We start from the raw sequence: 19,424 nt of genomic DNA on the forward strand, positions 1-19,424 counted from the left end.
TTCTACGAAAAAGAGTTGTATAAAAAACCTAAACTACCCTCAGGCTATAGATTCAAACCCTTGTCCTGAGGGTTGTGGGTGAGAGTCCTCCTTAAGGAACTGTTTCCCATTCGGAAATGAACTACGCTGAACAAAATGGCAATCTCAAAATTTTGATTGGATGTGTTTGGGGGAATGTTGGGCGTAGGGGGGCGCTAGTTGCCCTCCAATCACTTTCGACTATTAAAAAGGGCAATGTCCCTTTGAATTTCCAATCAAATGAACCTTTTTTGAAGTTTCTACGACAATGCATTCTATAAAAACCTTATATGCCCCAAGGACATTACTTAAAAACCTTGCCCTGAGGGTTGTTGGGGATTGTCCTCCTCAAAAACATATTTTCTATCTGGAAATCAACTACGCTGAACTAAATGGCTATCTCAAAATTTTGATTGGATATGTTTTGGGGAATGATGGGCGTGGGGGGGCTAGTTGCCCTCCAATCGCTTTCGACTAATAAAAAGGGCACTATTCCTTTGAATTTCCAATCGAATGAGCTTTTTTTGAAGCTTCTACGACAAAACCTTCTATAAAAACCGTGTATGCCCCCAGGGTATAAGATAAGATAAGATTTATTGCTGGAAAATGGCTATCACAAGCCCAAAAGGGCCGAATTCGCACTTTAGCGTCAAATACAGCGAAAAAAAACCAACAAAAACAAACAATCAAACAACAACAGAAAATTATAAAAGGGTCAATGTCAAATACGTAAAAACGTTAAAAGCAAAAACAAAGTACAGAGTAAACTCATAAAATTAGAAGGCCAATGTCAAGTCAGCAAAAATTCCCCCCCCCCCAAAAAAAAAAAACTCGTAAAATTAACAAGGGGATAAAGTAGAATTAAAACAAAAACATCAAAAGCTTTTTGTAAGTCAACAGCGATAACATTGAGCCAGGTATTGGGTTTTTCGAGTGTGTTGCATTTTGTATCCATAAGGTGAACAAGATAGTGGGTGGTAGATGTAGAGCGTAGGTTTCCGAATTGTCTTTGGTCAACATTTGGGATTATCTTTACTTTCAACCACTCAGCTAAAAAGCTTTCATATAACTTCGAAAAAACTGGAGTAAGAGTAATGGGACGGATACCATCAAAATCTTGATTATTACCTTTCTTTTTTACGGGAGTAATAAAACCTAATTTCCAACAATTTGGAAATTTACCAGTAGAGGTAATTTCATTAAAAAGCAAGGACAAAGGCTCTGAGAACTTGTCGGCAAAGGCTTTAATTAGTACAATCGGAATGTATAATGGACATGTACTACACTTTTTAATGTTCTGAATTTTCGCCTCTACATCAGAGGGCGAAATAATGGGGAAATTGAGTGAGCACAAATCATAAGGAGTTTAAAAAGAAATGGGAGGGAGGCTCCGAACAATCGAAGAAAGAAATTTGTTCTGATAATTGGCTGTAACTAAAGGGTCTTCTTGGAAATGGAAATCTATATTATTATGTGTTTTCCCACAAATTTTATTTATTCTATTATACCATTGTTTTGGCTTTGTAGAAAATAAATCCTGGACTTTACATTTGTAATATGAAGAAGCAGATTTACATATTTCTTTTTTTATATGTTTACGCTGTGAGTTTGCTTCGGATGTTTTACCACTCTTTAGTAGATTCTATTTGATTCTAATTAGTTTTTTCAATTGGCTAGTAATTTATGGTTTGTCATTAGAACATGTTTTTACTTTTTTCACCGGGGAGGAATTTACGTATTTTGTTTTAATCAGATTATAGAATTCAGAAAATTTAAAATAAATGTCCTTTTGTACTCTGAAAGAAAGACATTTTTTGATGGTTATACTAAATCTAAAAGCGCAATGTCCCTCGGTGAAATCGGAGCAATAGGAAAGGATAGCACGAGACAATTTCTTGCTAAGGACGTTGACGGACTTTACTGATAATTACAAATGATGGATTCCTCCCAACAGGAATACTAGAAAAGGAAAAGCATAGAAAGCCTGCATATTGGTGCAAATCAAATCAAGGGTTGAATTTCCTTTTGTTGTTGGTATTTTTACTATTTGTTTTAAGTTTAGGGAACTACAAAGGGGATTTAACAAGATCATTAGCATCACCTACTAAGAAAATACCGACATTCACGAATTTGCACAGGACAAAGTCGGCACTACTAAGCAGTTGTTGGTAGAATCGTTTTCTTTGTGCAGCGTTTTGATTTGGGGAATAATAGAAGCAGCAAAACACAATCAAATTAAAGGGGCTTGGTAAGACTTTGGGTCTTACACTTACCCAAATGATTTCATCGTAATCTGAAAGATTTGGAGTATGAATTAATTTAGGAAAGAGATAATTATTTACAAATAATAGTATTCCACCTCCCTTTTTACCTAGGGGGTGATCATGGGGACGAAGTTTTATGAATTGGGAGTAGTTATTAATTTTCAATAAATCTGGGTTCTGTGCTTGGACCTCAGTTACGCCAATTACATCAATTTTGTGTACTTGACAGAGGGCCTCTAGCTCAATCGATTTGTTGAAATTCAGGCTTTCGGCGTTCGTAACAAGCAACTTTGGGAAAGTAAAACGGTTACTAAAGAGGGCAATTTTTTTGTTAATTGTGGGAGGTAGTGGGGGGTGGGGGTGGAAGGAACGTGGATCTGGGAGAGGAGAGGCATTTTTTTCTGGACGAAGGCTGTGATTTGTTTGAGAAGTAGGATTAAAAGGCGGGGTTGGACTGGGCTTGAGAGAAAAGGAGAACAGCGGAAAAATTACGGGGATATTATTAAATTGGGATTTGGGGGGACATAAGTTAGAAATAAAACACTGGTTTACACTAGAGTCACGTAATTCGATGCTTCCATAACCCGAATGGATGGAAGTAGGATCTTCTTTGTGGTGATAGAACACGATGGGGGTCTTAAATTCCCCTGAAAGAGCTGGCGCTGTTGCTTTAATTGATACTAGTGCTTTACTTGACAGCCTCGATGACACTCGTTTTTGACAGATTTTTCCTGGCAATTTTGGAGAGGGGAGAATTTGTTTTCGTTGAGCTGAACTGCTTGCAGTATCTCACTGACCTTTGATTTAACCTTAGGGCAAGGGTATAACTTAAAACCCTTGCCCTGAGGGTTGTGGGGGAGTGTCCTCCTCAAACATATATTTTCTATTTGGAAATCAACTACGCTGAACAAAATGGCTATCTCAAAATTTTGATTGAATGTGTTTGGGGGACTGATGGGCGTAGGGGGGGGGGGCTAGTTGCCTTCCAATCACTTTCGACTATTAAAAATGACACTATCCCTATCAATTTCTAATCAAATGAGCCTTTTTTGAAGTTTCTACGACAAATCCTTCTATAAAAACCTTATATGCCCCCAGGGCATAACTTAAAACCCTTGCCCTGAGGGTTGTGGGGGATTGTCCTCCTCAAAAACATATTTTCTCTCTGAAAATCAACTACGCTGAACAAAATGGCTATCTTAAAATTTTGTTTGGATGTGTTTGGGGGAATGTTGGGCGTGGGGGGGGGCAAGTTACCCTCCAATCACTTTGTACTATTAAAAATAGCACTAGCCCTTTTAATTTACAATCGAATAATCCTTTTTGGAAGTTTATACGACAACTCCTTCTATTAAAACCTTATATGCCCCCAGGGCATAGCTTATAATCCTTGCCCTGAGGGTTTTGCGGGAGTTTCCTCCTCAAAAATATATTTCTATCTGGAAATCAACTACGCTGAACTTAATGGCTATCCCAAATATTGAGTGCATGTGTTTGGGCAAACGATGTGCGTCGGGGCGGGGGGAGCTAATTGCCCTCCAATCACTTTCGACTATTAAAAAGGACACTAGCCCTTTAATTTTCAATCGAATGAGCCTTTTTTGAAGTTTCTACTACAACTCCTTCTATAAAAACCTTATATGCCCCCAGGGCATAACTTAAAACCCCCGCCCTGAGGGTTGTGGGGCAGTGTCCTCCTCAAAAATATATTTTCTATCTGGAAATATACTACGCTGAACAAAATTGCCATCTCAAAATTTGGATTGGATGTGTTTGGGGGAATGGTGGGCGTGGGGGGGCTAGTTGCCCTCCAATCATTTTCTATTATTAAAAGGGGCACTAGAACTCTCGATTTCCAATCGAATGAGCCCCCTTTGAAGCTTCTACGACGACCCATTCCATATGAAGTGCCTCTGGGAAAAAAAATTTATAAAACATTGGAGCCGTATGGCCTTTACTATAGGATTAAATAAAAAAAAACAAGTTTTTTAAACTGAAAGTAAGGAGCGACATTAAAACTTAAAACGAACAAAAATTATTCCGTACATGAAGGGGCTGTACCCGTCGCAGAGCCGTACGCTTTGGGGTAGAGATTTTTACTGTTTTTAAAAATAGAGTTTGTTTTCAGTTTCAATATGTAGCGTTAAGATCGTGGTAGTGTCGAGGGGACCGCCCCGTTCATATACGGAATAATTTCTGTTCGTCTTAAGTTTTAATGTCGCTCCTTACTTTCAGTTTAAAAAACTTGTTTTTGTTTTTTTTATTTAATTTCTGATCGTTTTTTAGTTAATGCAGCTTTTATTTACATAAAAATTTTACTTTTCTTTTGCTAAATGGATGTCTTTACAAATTAACTTACGTAACTAACTTCTATATTCGTATATTTTTCTTCTGGCAAAAAATACGAAGTTGCAGATTTTTGCAGATATGAGCTTCAAACCTATGTAAGAGGGTTTTCTGATACGCTGAATCTGACGGCGTGATTTTCATTAAAATTCTTTCACTTGTAGGGGATTTTTCCCCCCTCTTTAAAAAATCGAGTAAATTTTCTCAGGCTCGTAGCCTTTGATGAGTAATACTAAACTTAATAAAATTTATATATTTAGGATCAGCACAAATTCTTTTGATTCATTTATTGACATCAAAATTCCGTTTTTAAAAGTTTCGATTACTATTGAGCCGTATCGCTTGTTTTTTTATTGTTTTTTTTTATTACGTATATGTTATTACGTATATGAGGGGGTTCTTCCCTTAGTCAATACCACGCTCTTTACGTTAAAAGTTAAAAAAAATTTGATTCACAAACCCCTGAATCACAAAGGCTGTTTAATTAGAATAGATAGCTCTTTTGATAGCACTAAAAAAAAACTGTAGCGTAAAGAGCGATGTATTGACTTGGGGGAGAACCCCCTCACATACGTTATAATTTCTGTTCGTTTTAAGTTCTAATATTCCTTCTTACATTTCAGTTGAAATGTAATTATTCCGTATATGAAAGGGGCCGTCCTCTCCTCAACGCCTCGCTCTTAACGCTAAAGTTTTTTATTGTTTTAAAAAATAAAGTTGTGAGACAGAGTCAAACTTTAGCGTAAAGAGCGAGGCGTTGAGGAGGGGACAGCCCCAAACCCCTAAATCACAAAGGCCGTTTAATTACAAGAGATAGCTCTTTTGAAAGCACTAAAAAAACTGTAGCGTAAAGAGTGTGGTATTGACTTGGGGGAGAACCCCCTCATGTACGTTATAATTTCTGTTTGTTTTAAGTTCTAATATTCCTTCTTACGTTTCAGTTGAAATGTAATTATTCCGTATATGAAAGGGGCTGTCCCCTCCTCAACGCCTCGCTCTTTACGGTAAAGTTTTTTATTATTTTAAAAAATAAAGTTGTGAGACAGAGTCAAACTTTAGCGTAAAGAGTGAGGCGTTGAGGAGGGGACAGCCCCTTTCATATACGGAATAATTTCTGTTCGTTTTAAGTTTTAATGTCGCTCCTTACTTTCAGTTTAAAAAACTTGTTTTTTTTATTTAATTTCTGATAATTTTTTAGTTAATGCAGCTTTTATTTGCATAAAAATTTTACTTTTCTTTTGCTGAATAAATGTCTTTACAAATTAACTTACGTAACTAACTTCTATATTCGCCTATTTTCTTCTGGTAAAAAATACAAAGTTGCAGATTTTTGCAGATATGAGCTTGAAACCTATGTAATAGGGTTTTCTGATACGCTGAATCTGACGGTGTGATTTTCATTAAAATTCTTTCACTTGTAGGGGATTATTCCCCCCTCTTTAAAAAATCGGGTAAATTTTCTCAGGCTCGTAGCCTTTGATGAGTAACATTAAACTTAATAAAATTTATATATTTAGGATCAGCATTATAAACACATTCTTTTGATAGATTTATTGATATAAAAATTCCGTTTTTAAAAGTTTGAATTACTATTGAGCCGTATCGCTTGTTTTTTTATTTTTTTTTTTTTATTAAGTATATGTTATTATGTATACGAGGGGGTTCTCCCCCTAATTAATAACAGGCTCTTTACGTTAAAATTTAAAAAAATTTTTATTCACCAAACCCAGAATCACAAAGGCCGTTTAATTATAATAGATCTCTCTTTTGAAAGCGCTAAAAAAAACTGTAGCGTAAAGAGCGAGGTATTGACTTGGGGAGAACCCCCTCACATACGTTATAATTTCTGTTCGTTTTAAGTTCTAATATTCCTTCTTACATTTCAGTTGAAAAAACTTGTTTTTTTTTATTTAATTTCTGATCGTTTTTTAAATAATGCTTGGAAATCCGGCGCCCCCTTCATAGAAATGTCCCTTACCCTAAAGAAACATCATCCATGGACATATTCTCCAGAGTAACCCCTCCTCTAGCCCCCCCCCTCCAGAAAAAATCCTTCCTGAAAATGGTTGTATACTTCCCAATAACCAATAAATAATGCTGGCAAGTCCGGCGCCCCCTTCATGGCAATTTCCCCTTCCCCCATGAAAAATTCCTTCATGAACAGATCCTCCAACATAACCACCGACCCACCCTTCCTCCCACTACCAGAAAAAAACCTCCTGAAAACTTCTGTATACTTCCCAATAACCAATACTATATGTTAACATTGGGTAAAGTTCATAACTTTTAGCCATCCCTCTGGGAACTTCGGGGATTAAGTCATCCTAAAAGACATATTTATCATATTTTTGACCATGCTGAACAAAATGGCTATCTCAAAATTTTGATCGGGTGACTTTGGGAAAAAAAATAAGCGTGGGAGGGGGCCTAATTGCCCTCCATTTTTTTTGGTCACTTTAAAAGGGCACTGCAACTTTTAATTTCCGTTCCAATGAGCCCTCCCACAATATTCTAGGACCACTGGGTCGATACGATCACCCCTGGGGGAAAAAAAAACAACAAACAAACAAACAAATAAACACGCATCCGTGATCTTTCTTCTGACAAAAAATGGAAAATTCCACATTTTTGTAGATAGGAGCTTGAAACCTCAACAGTAGGGTTCTCTGATACGCTGAATATGAAAGTGTGATTTTCCTTAAGGTTCTATAACTTTTAGGGGGTCTTTCCTCCTTTTTTTGAAAATCAGCCAAATTTTCTCAGGCGCGTAACTTTTGATGGGTAGCACTAAACTTGATGAAAGTTATATATTTGAAATCAGCATTGAAATCTTATTCTTTTGATAAATCTATTGGTATCAAAAACCCGTTTTCTAGAGTTTCGGGTACCATTGAGCCGGGTCGCTCCTTACTTATAGTTCGTTACCACGAACTGTTTGAAAACGCTACAGCGTTGCCTCTGAAAGAAAGGTTTTAAAGGGAAATCCTAGGTAAGGCAGTTTTTTAAATTAGAATCTTGTGTAATGTAGGATTTTAAAGAGAAAAGAAGGTTTTTAAGGAAATTCTTGGGAGTAAAGGATCCCTCACACGTTTTTAAGGAGAATCATGGGGTTAAGGAGGCTTCAAAGGTTTTTAATGGAGAATCTTAGGATAAAGGAACCCTCTTGAAGGTTTTTTTGGAAATTCCTGAAGTAAAGAAGCCCTAAAGGTTTTTTTTAAGAATAATTTTAGAACTCCTTGAGTAAAGGAACCCTCTGAAGGTTTTCCCCCTACACCCTTAGGTTTTTAAAGGAGAATTATGGGGTAAAGGAGCCTTCATAGGTTTTTAATACTGAAGCAAAGTCACGCAAGATTGCGTCATCCTCTATTACGTAACGCAACACATGCTGGCCATTTGAAACAGAGACCAGTTGTTTTGCAAGGGCGTGTCTTCCAGGGTGTCACGGTAATCCAGGGGCGTGTCTTCCAGGGTGTCACGGGAATCCTAATATAAGTGTCACGGAATTCACAATGCGGTAACTGCTGTTATCAATTATATGTGTTCAAATCTAAAATATATACGTTTTGAAAAATATTTAAAATTTTCTTAAATGGAAATTCTTGAGACATATATTTGAGAATTCTTGAGAGTGTTTAAATTCTTGAGATACGTTCTTTTGACAATTTGCATGCACATAACGTCTTTTGATTTAGTTCAAATTTTCCCTCAAAATTGTAAATGAAGCAGTGTGGTAATAGTAGTGGTAATCGTAGTCGCATAGGTAGAATACAAATATTCCCTTTTTGATCATCTCCCTCATCATTTCCTGAAAGTTCCAAATTAATATACTCAGTCATTCAGGAGTTACGCCCTTTTTACAATACGTATACACATAAGGTGTTCTGATATAGTTTAGCACTCTCCTTAACATTCTATGAAAGGTTCGCCTGTTTTCTCTTCGTTTTTTTTTTGGAAAATGAAGTTGAAACATGCGTACCTTTCTCAATGACATATACTTCGTGTAAGCAATGAACGAATTGCATAGCTTACAGGCCTTAACCTGAGGACTGTGGGGAGTTTGACATCCCCAAAGATATATTACTGGATCTTTCAATATAATGTTGAACAAAACAGTTCTCTTAAATTTTTGATTGGATGTGTTTTGGGGGATGGTAGGCTTGTGGGGGAAGAGCTGGTTGCCCTCCATTCACTTTTGACTTTTAAAAAGAGCACTAGACTTTCCGAATTCCAATCGACTGGGCCCCATGTGATCTGAAGTTTATACGACCATCCGTTCCATAAGAACCTTACATTGCGGGCGTATAGCTTACAACCCTTGCTACTGGGCTCTGGAGGATTGTTTCCACCCTGAAGCCATTGTTATATGCTCTTTGGATTATTGTGAACACAATGGCTATCTTACAATTTGGATCGGATACGTTTGGAGAAAACAGGGTGTCAGGAAAGGGGGAGGATAGTTGCCCTCCATCAATTTTGACTCTTAAATGGGAAGTAGAGCTATACATTTCCAATCAAATGAGCTTCCTCTAAAATTCAATGAACCACATCTTCCATAAAAAGCTTATATACACCCCGGGGCATAACTTACAGCCCTGACCCTCAGACTTTGGGAGGTTGTGTCAACCCCAAAGGCCTTGTTACGTGTTCTTTGGACTGCTTTGGAACACAAAATTATCTCAAAATCTCCATCAGATATATCTGGGGAAAATAGACCGTAAGGGGGGGGGGTAGTTACCCTCTCATCATTTTGACGCTTAAAAATGGCATTGGAATTTCTGATTTCCAATCTAATGATCCTTGTTTTCGAAGTTGTTACCACCACCCTTTCCATTTAAACCTTATACGCCCCCGGGGCATAACTTATAACCGTTGTCCCGAGTGCTCGGGGGGTTGTCATTTTCAAATACACGATTACTGGATCTTTCAACTACGCTGAACAAAATGACTAACTCAAAATTTTTAGAGCAGTTTTTTTGGGGAATGATGGGTGTCTGTGGGTGGGGGGGGGTAGCTGCCCTTTGGTTACTTAGAAGGACACTAAAACTTATGATTACCAGTCTAATAAGCCACCTTCGAAGCTTGCATAACCATAAATTCTATGAGATCTTACATGCCCCCAGGTCATAACTTGCAACTCTTGCCTTGAGGGCTGTGGCGGGGGGGGGGGATCATCCTCAAATAAATAATTTTCGGACCTTTTAATTAGGCTGAACAAAATGGTTATCTCAAAATTTTGATTGGATGTGTTTGGGGGAATGATGGGCGTGAGGGGAGGGGGTGCTTGCCCTCCGACCACTTTGACTCTTAAAAAGGGCACTCGAATTTCTGATTACCAGTACAATAAGCGCCCTCCGTCACTTATATGACCCCCTTTGTTTTAAAAGCCTTATATGCCCCCAGGGCATAACTTACAACCCTTGCCATGAGGGCGGTGTGGGAGGGGGTTGTCATCCTCAAAGACATAAATTCCAGACCTTTTAACTAAGCCGAACAAGAGGGCTATCTCAAAATTTGACTGAATGGGTTTGGGGGAAACGATGGGCGTGGGAGAGGGGCCCTCCAATCACTTTCGACTATTTAAAAGGGTACTAGCCCATTCAATTTCCAATTGAATGAGCCCTTTTCAAAGTTTCTATGACAACTCCTTCTATAAGAAGTGCCCTGGTCTAAAAATAATAAAGACAGTACATTGTGCCCACATCGCCCTTTACTTAGGCAGCGCTATTGCTCTGCCTATGATTTCAGAAGTTATCATGGCACATCAAATGCTTTTGATATGCCATAGGAATATCTTTTCTCGACAAGTTAGAATTCTTTCTAACGTGGATAGACTTTTGTTGATCTTTTAATAACTGGAACTTACGTTGGTTTTCCAGGAACAAACTTCACTCTGTGACTTTTTCTATTTTGAAGTTTTGATTCTGGGAATTCCCTTTATTTTGTCTCTGTAAAAGGCCCTAGCCTCGAAGCTTAACTTTTTACAAATTTACATATTTTGAATACTGATAGAACTTCCTATTATCTCTTCGACAACCTAAGTACAATTTCCATGTTTTCTCTCAAAGTGTTTCTAAAATTCTCGATTTTGATGTTTATTGTATTTTAGACGTTTAATGTCATGAAAAGTAACTTAGAACCTGTTAATAACAGGGCTTTCCGAATTTGGTGGTATTTCAGGAAAGCAGCACATGAAGTCAAGAAAATACGTGCTCCTTATTGATGTACGTGAAGCTAAGCTCATTTTTTATTGGAACAAGTTGTGGGCAACTGCTATAGAAAATATTTGTTGGATTATTAGTGTCGTCGAAAAGATTGCAGTTCAAATCGCCAGCCAATATGATTACCAGGCTTCTTTATCAAAGCCCGCGGCATGGGAGCTTAGCATGCTTTACCAAAGATCACTTCGGAACCAGAGTTGCAACAACGAGTACGCATGTAAACTGAGGCAAAGACATCGGTTTGTCTTCTGAGTGCCTCAGAATATGCAGAGTTCCGAATAGGCTCTGGCAATGGATCATTCCACAGAAGAACTACTAAATCGATTCTAACCATAATATTTAGAAGCATGGCAGTAAGTTGTATTCGAAATGTCAAGAGTGATGTAACTTTAAGAGACTCTCTGGGGGGGGGGAGATCAAAATGTATTTTTCAAAATCGAGGGGGGCAATCTTGCTGTTTCTCGATTATAGTCAACAAAATTACCAAAAAAGGGCAATTTTCAATGAAAATACTAAAATTCGGCACTTTTCTAACTATAGCAGGAAGGGGAAAAATGATCCCTTCCCCAGTTGACTTGACACCACTCAGTGTCCATGCTTAGTAGGTTAAAGCCTCTTCCACATTAACGCGTCGGTGCAATATGCTGTGTCTGCACTGGGATCAAGTTGTGCTTGTATTGCATTGAAGTCTTTCACGTCTGCACGAGAAGCATCCATACTGGATACATTACAGATTTTTCTGTTTCTACTTCTTCAATTAAATTTTCGGTACATTACATTTTCTTTCATTCGTTCACATATAGAGTTTTCATTCAACTTCCTTTGATAAACTTCTTGTTTAACTGGGGGTTCAGTTGTTCAAATAGTTTAACAAACAGAAGAAATAACTTTGATTGGCTGAAATTGGCGTCACTTAGAGTGGTACAGCATGTACCTCCTAGATTTGTTGTCGGTTTCCCAACCTAAATACTGATATCTTTTTTTTGGGGGGGGGGGAATATTTTCATTGAAAATACCTATTTTCGTATTTTATCGCAAAAATAAAAAAAAAATTATCCACGTTCTACTAGAATTGAAAAATTCATTCCATCTCCATTTAAATTTTCTTGGATCCACACCAATTCCGATTGCTGGACTAGGTGGAAGCACATGTATGGAGTTTCTTGTAACCCAGTGAAAAAATTTTGAGGACTCGTTGATTTTATTAACACATCACCAAGCAAGAGCAAATTTGAAACTAATTTACAAATCAATATTATAATTGGTCTTAGCAGTCATATCGTTGCTGAATTCCTCGTTGGTAATACCACAGACTGATCCCCCGGCACGGCTTATTCTGGTGTAGTTTGTTCAGGGAGCTTTATACCGTACAGCACAGGTTGTTTTTTTACTTGGTTTGTCGATCTTTCCTCCGAGACCTCCATCATAAATAATCAAAATAACACAGTCAAGATGTCCACGCAATGATGCAACACAAAAATAGGAATTGTTTCCATTCTTTGGTACGCATTATGTTTTGCTGCACAGGCTATGCATTATGCCCAGTCAAGGAGTCAATTTAAAAGAGGTTTAAGGCTATCCATAGTAAGCAGGTGCTCTTGCAGATATATTATTTCCTTAGTTTCACAAAGTGTTTAAAACTTCAAATTTACTTCTCCACTAATATTTAATGACGTTAAACTGAAACCACAACTCATTTAATCGGATCCAAAAGCTTCTGTGCTGCAGAGCATTTACAATTCTCGCATGGGTGATCAGTTTGATTTCAAAGGGCACACTTGACCCTGTTTTAGCAGGTGGAATAATGGTTGCACAAATTCTAATACTGCCCACAGCGGAGCTTTGAACAGGAGCTTTATAGGCGATAGGAGTACGTCCGTAGTCCTGAAATTTGTAACACCAAGGAGGCGAGGGTATGTAATGTTCAATCTTAATCCGCTCTATCTCAATATTATTTGAAAAAAATTACGTTTTCTAAAGAGTTAAAGAGGCTGAGTTACAAGGTCGAACCTTAAAACGTACAGGGAGGCACAGTTGAGGGGCTTCCGCCCCCAAACCCCCGCTTTCGCAGCCTTTAAATAAAAAAAAATTTAAACTGAAAGTAAGGAGCGACATTATATCTTAAAACGAACAGAAATTATTCCGTATATGAAAGAGGCTGTGCCCTCCTCAACGCCTCGCTCTTTACGCTAAAGTTTGACTTTCTCACAACTCTTTTTTTAAACAATAAAAACTTTAGCGTAAAGAGCGAGGCGTTGAGGAGAGCACAGCCTCTTTCATATACGGAATAATTTCTGTTCGTTATAAGATTTAATGTCGCTCCTTACTTTCAGTTTAAATTTTTTTTTATTTAAAGGCTGCAAAAGCGGGGTTTGGGGGCGGCAGCCCCCAACTGTGCCTCCTAATCCCTGTACGTTTTAAGGTTCGACCTTGTAACTCAGCCTCTTTAACTCTTTAGAAAACGTAGTTTTTTTCAAATAATTTCTGCACGTTTTTGTACAGTTTATTACTTATTATTGCTTGACTAACTGTTAGCTGATCGTGTCAGGAGTTGAAGTCGGGGGCTGCCGCCCCCCAAACCCCCGCTCTTGAACATTCTTGTGTTAAGGCTTTTAATTCCTGAATACTCAAATCACGTCGTACAGGGTGCCTCCTAATCCCTGTACGTTTTAAGGTTCGAAATTGTGACTCAGCCTCTTAAACAGCCCCCCCCCAACTGGGCGGCCTCATCCCGGTCCGGGTTAAATGTTGAGCGGGTAACTCAGACTCTTGAACTCTTTAGAAAACGGATTTTTTTTTTTTCAAATAATACACATAAACAGGTTAGACATGCTTTGTTATGAAAATTGACGCGCAGGATATTTTCATAACAAAGCATGTCTAACCTGTTTATGTGTATTATTTGAAAAAAACTAAGGTTTTTCGTAAATGTAAATTCGGGGGATAATTTTTTCGGTCTGAAAATATCAAAAGGCCCTAACAGGTCGAATTCTGCTTCGAATGAGTCCTCATTCAACCAGATCCGGTGCCAACTATGGCCTGTAGGCGTGGCTAAGAAAAAAAAAGAGATGATGAATTTTAAGTGGCTATATTTGGTTTTTTGAAAACAGGGAAGGAGTGATCGGATTGAGCTGAAATTTCGAGGATAAGCTCCCGGGCCCTGGGAAAGCTTAACCTCTAAATTTCAGCCCAATCGGACAACGTTAACGGGGGGCTGTGGTGGGAGGGTCCAAACTTCCGGCCCAGTTTACCCCATGAAGATAAAGTCGGAGGAGGATGAAATTTTGCAAGTTTCTTAGTTTGAGCTTGGGCTACAAAATGCGATTACCGCCGTCTCTCTGCTACCTCTAGGACCTGAAATCGCTTAACATTGTGGTGGGTCGCCTCTTTATAGAGGCATAAGTGTGCCTCCTTGATAATTTTTTTCAAATAATTTAAAAAAGAAACTGAATTTTTTTTTTAAATTTAAATTCAGTATATAAAAAATTCAATCTAACGGTGAATCGAACTCGGGTTTTCCGCCTGACTGCCAGAAGTCTCACCGCTACACTAAAGAGACATAATTGAAATTGTTTTTTAGAGAGGTGATGAATCTTTTTGACGCAAGCAAAACTTGATATTTGGTTTTTGGAAAACAGGGAAGGAGTGATCAGATTGAGCTGAAATTTCGAGGATAAGCTTCCAGGCCCCAGGAAAGCTTATCCTCAAAATTTCAGCCCGATCAGACAACGTTAAAGGGGGTTGTGGTGGGAAAAATTAACATGGGCTATTATAGGAAAACAAGGTTTTTCGTAAATGTAAATTCGGGGGATAATTTTTTCGGTCTGAAAATATCAAAAGGCCCTAACAGGTTAAATTCTGCTTCGAATGAGTCCTCATTCAACCGGATCCGTTGCCAACTGTGGCCTGTAGGCATGGCTAAGAAAAAAAAAGAAATGATGAATTTTAAGTGGCTATATTTGGTTTTTTGAAAACAGGGAAGGATTAATCTGATTGAGCTGAAATTTCGAGGAAGAGCTCCTGAACCATAGGAAAGCTTAACTTCTAAATTTCATCCCAATCGGACAACTTGAAAGGGGGGCTGTGGTGGGAGTGTCGAAAATTCCGTCCCAGTTTACCCCATGAAGATAAAGTCGGAGGAGGATGAAATTTTGCAAGTTTCTTAGTTTGAGCTTGGGCTACAAAATGCGATTACCGCCGTCTCTCTGCTACCTCTAGGACCTGAAATCGCTTAACATTGTGGTGGGTCGCCTCTTTATAGAGGCACAAGTGTGCCTCCTTGAAAAGCGGGAGTACTCTAGTTCGAAAGATCTGGCATTTCCCATGCGAAAGGCTCTCATGCAATCAGTCAGTAGGTACTAAAATTTATCTTCTGAGATAGGTTTTGGAACAAAACAAGAGTGTCAATACAGGCTGTGATTGTGTTCTTTCCGCTCCTTAAGGTCATTTATTTTTTACGGTGGACTTCTGAAAATAACTGAGTAAAAAGAAGTCATTCGGAAACGCTGGAACGGATGGACGGAATAGAAAGGGACTGCTTGAGACAAAAAAAAAAATCAAATTTTACACATAGCTCTTTGATTTTACGAGACACTGTAGTACTGGTTTAATCAGGGATCATTGTACTTCGTCTGGCTCATAGAACACAAACCAAGGGGACGCCATTTTTTTCGCATCACACTTTAAAGGACGTTGATAAAGCATTTATTCACTCTGATACTTAGATTTTGTCAATTTTATCCCATATATCCGAGAAAGGGGTGTTGATATGGAATTGAATCACTCTGATACTCAGATTTTTGCAATTTTATCCGACATATCCGACAGAGGATGCTGATAAAGCATTTATTCACTCTGATGTTTACATTTTGTCAATTTTATTCGATGTATTTGACAAAGGATGTTGATAAGAAAAAAAAGTTATTCACTCTGACACTTAGATTTTGTCAATTTTATCCTATGTATCTGGCAAAGGATGTTGATAAAAAAAAATTATTCACTCTAACACTTAGATTTTGTTAATTTTATCCTATGTATTCGAGAAAAGGATGATGATATAGAATTTAATCACTCTGATACTTAAATTCTGTCAATTTTATCCAACATATCCGATAAAGGATGTTGTTAAAGCATTTATTCACTCTAATATCTAGATTTTGTCAATTTTATTCGATGTATCTGACAAAGGATGTTGATAAAAAAAAACTTATTCACTCTAACACTTAGATTTTGTCAATTTTATCCGATGTATCTGGCAAAAGATGTTGATAAAAAAAATTAATCGCTCTAACACTTAGATTTCGTCAATTTTATCCTATGTATCCGAGAAAAGGATGTTGATATAGAATTTAATCACTCTGATACTTATATTTTGTCACTTTTATCTGACAAAGGATGTTGATAAAGCATTTATTTACTCTGGTACTTATATTTTGTCATTTTTATCTTATGTTTCTGACAAAGGATGCTGATAAAAAAATTTATTCACTCTGACACTTAGATTCTGTCAATTTTATCCGATGTATCTGACAAAAGATGTTGATAAAAAAAAATTTATTCACTCTAACACATAGATTTTGTCAATTTATGATTTAGAGATGTAAAAAAAAGTTGAAAAAAAGGTTGAATAATTTCGAAGTCCAAGAAAAAATTTAGTTAAACAAAAGAGTGCTACTACAAACAATATTTTTCTAATAGTAAAATTTACGACTAACACTTCTGTATTATTCTAATTTTTGAATTTTGAAAATATTACATGTGATTTTTTTTTTCGTTTTAAGTATGTTACTTCTCATTCTAAGAGATGTAAAAAAAAGTTGAAAAAATATATCATGTTAAAAAAAATAATAATAAAAAAAAGTTAAAAAAATCAAAAACAAAATGGGGGGGCCAAAAAGTTTGGATGAGGGGCCCTTTTGGAGGTATGGGTTGAGGTCCTTGGTGGTTAGGGTCATTGGTGCTTATGATCCATGATGCTTCAAACCTATAATCACCTCACTACTTGATTTGTACGGATTTCTATGGATTGTTCTGAATTTCATTATTAAAATTCTTTTCTTGACATCTACATCTCTATTAGTATTAGCTTTTTAGTATACTATAACGTTAGGCCCTATTTTAAATTGACAACACTGTTCGAACGCCACTTGTGTATTATACAGAACACATCGAAGAAGTAAAGCCAGGTCAACTGACAGGACCATTTTATCATCGTTAACCATTTTCATAGATTGATGTTGTTCCAAATTTATAACAAATTGCCTGAATTAACAAGCCCTTCGGGCTTACCTTAACTGGTGATTAGTTTAACCCTTTTTTTACAACCTCCATACAATCCAATTCGAAAATGTTATCTAGCTCAGTTTTTCCCTATTATTCAATTAAGATCGGTCATAGAGTCCAATTCGCAAATGCTATACCCTTTTTTCGCAAATAGAGTTAAATTTTACGCAAAATGATATAAAGCCATATGCCCAATCAATTCTAGACATGATGCATTCTTAATCAAACTCGATGAGATGCCTTTAAGCTAGAGGTTATTAAACTCTTTGACAGGTTCTACTCACTCTCTTTGAAAAGGTGTAGAGGTCCCGTAGAATAGCACAGTAAGGAACATAAACCAAGCAAATCCATAAGGCCATGCTCTGGAAAGGTACTAAGGAACATAATGTCCCCAAATAGTACGGTAAGGAACATAAAGTCGTAAAATCCATACGACATTGTGAGGGGATACTCACTCTCTTTGAAAATGTGTAGAGCTATAGGCAAATAGCATGGGAAGGAACATAATGTACTAGAATAGCACGGGAAGGAACATAATGTACTAGAATCCGTACGATATTGCGAGGGGATACTCACTCTTTTTGAAAAGGTGTAGAGCATCAATAGAAGTATTACCTATAGGCATGGAGCTACTCACTCTCTTTGAAAAGGTGTAGAGCATCCATATAAATGTTTTCCTAGGGCATCCATGGAAGTATAATGTCACATTCTACTGCTATGAATGATTACCAAAATTTATTCTTCCAGAATTTGTTGTCCTCGTTAAGGTCTTATTAGTCCAGTCTACATACCCTAAAAGTTTAATGACGATCAGAGTAAAGCTACTTTTGGCTTATTTTGGGGCCAAGAATTTATTTTATTTTACATCATTTGAGTTTACAAAACTCAATTTTAGGATTCGTCAACTCATCCATGTCAGTATCTGTGGTCTCATGTTATCAGTCCAGTAATTTTTGTTCGCTTAGGCCTTCAATTGAATGAATATATATAGTAATTTCTGTTCATTTTAAGCTTGAATTATTTTATAACTTTAATTCTGATCGTTTTGACTTTTAATGCGGTTCCACTTTTTTTGCAAAACTTAATTTTTTTTAAAAAGGATTTTAACATCTGTTTCTGTTCGGTGTTAGTTGACATAGTGTTTTTGCTAGTTAATTGTAGGATACTTGCAAGCTTTTTAGTTTTACTGTGTGTTATATGAAAAAAGTGAGTCTCTAGACTCAATATTTGCTGCCTTCATTTTGTCTCAATAGAGGTTCCGTTGGAATAATATATAGGAATTTAATACATCCAAACGTATGAGCAAAGAAAAAAAAATACACTACGAATAATTATGATCAACTTTTTATTCCAAAATGCTTTGTCCTTATTAAGGTCTCCGATCAGGGACCTTAACGTTGATCTGAGGAAAACCCTGTCTGGCTTATTGTGGGGTCAAAATAGACAAAACTTAATTTTTCTCAAAATATTTTCTCCTCTTAGGTTCATTTTGCTCAGTGTATATGTTAGTAGGAAGTTGGTAGCCGATCGGATACAAAAGAAAAATGAGCCTATTTTGGGACCCACAAATCAATGCAACAAATTGGTGTCAACAGTTTGGTATTCATGGTACCTCTTGTAACTCCTGTACCTCTTGTACTTCTTGGACCCCTTGTACCTCTCTACGTGCCTTGTAAGTATAAGCCAATCGAATAAAACGAAAAATTTTCGCCAAGCTGGGGTAAAGAAGCAGAAAAAATATAAATGTTTTACTTTTATAACTTTACTCAATTAAGTAATATTAAAACTTTGATTACTAAATACCAGTATATGAATATTAAACTGACGATGCCTATTCATTTGTATTTTTTCAGTACAGTGCAAATTGTGTTCTATCCTTGGGAAGGCATAGGGGGTTTGCGCCCAACTTATGTTAATTTCTGCTCGTTTTGAGTTTGATTCGGTTATTTATTGTAATTTCTGTTCGTTTTGGGTTTCATTTATTTATCGATGCTGATTTGTGGTAGTTTCACGCTTGGTAGATTATTTGATTTTATTTTTGCTCATTTTTTTGTTTAATGGAGTTCTTTACTTTTCTTTGAGAAACTTATTTTGTGGAAAAAGTTTTTTAATTAATTTCTGTTCGTTTTATATTGTTATAGTCTTTTCAGGGAAAAAGAAAATAATACTTTAAATCTTTTCGTTTTTGAAGACTTTATAGTTTGGCCTGCTTTTTTTATTCTGGAAAAAAATTTTCAGCAATTTTTAACAACATACACCCTTTTAAAAATCTGGACACAAATAGTACTGTTTAATT

At 36.9% G+C, this 19,424-nt stretch overlaps 1 long non-coding RNA gene across 1 annotated transcript in view; it reads left to right on the plus strand.

The window, feature by feature from the left end:
• The window catches only part of LOC148948813 (uncharacterized), a 32,794-nt gene extending 13,982 nt beyond the window's left edge, over positions 1-18,812 (plus strand). The window contains exon 4 of the long non-coding RNA XR_016142208.1: positions 18,611-18,812. This is a non-coding gene — a long non-coding RNA (uncharacterized LOC148948813). The remainder of the gene's footprint in view (positions 1-18,610) is intronic.
• Positions 18,813-19,424: the final 612 nt, after the last annotated feature.

This window comes from Artemia sp. Qi Xiang Cuo, chromosome 9, assembly GCF_049724085.1.
Source record: "Artemia sp. Qi Xiang Cuo chromosome 9, ASM4972408v1, whole genome shotgun sequence".
In the NCBI taxonomy this organism is placed as follows: Eukaryota; Metazoa; Arthropoda; class Branchiopoda; order Anostraca; family Artemiidae; genus Artemia; species Artemia sp. Qi Xiang Cuo.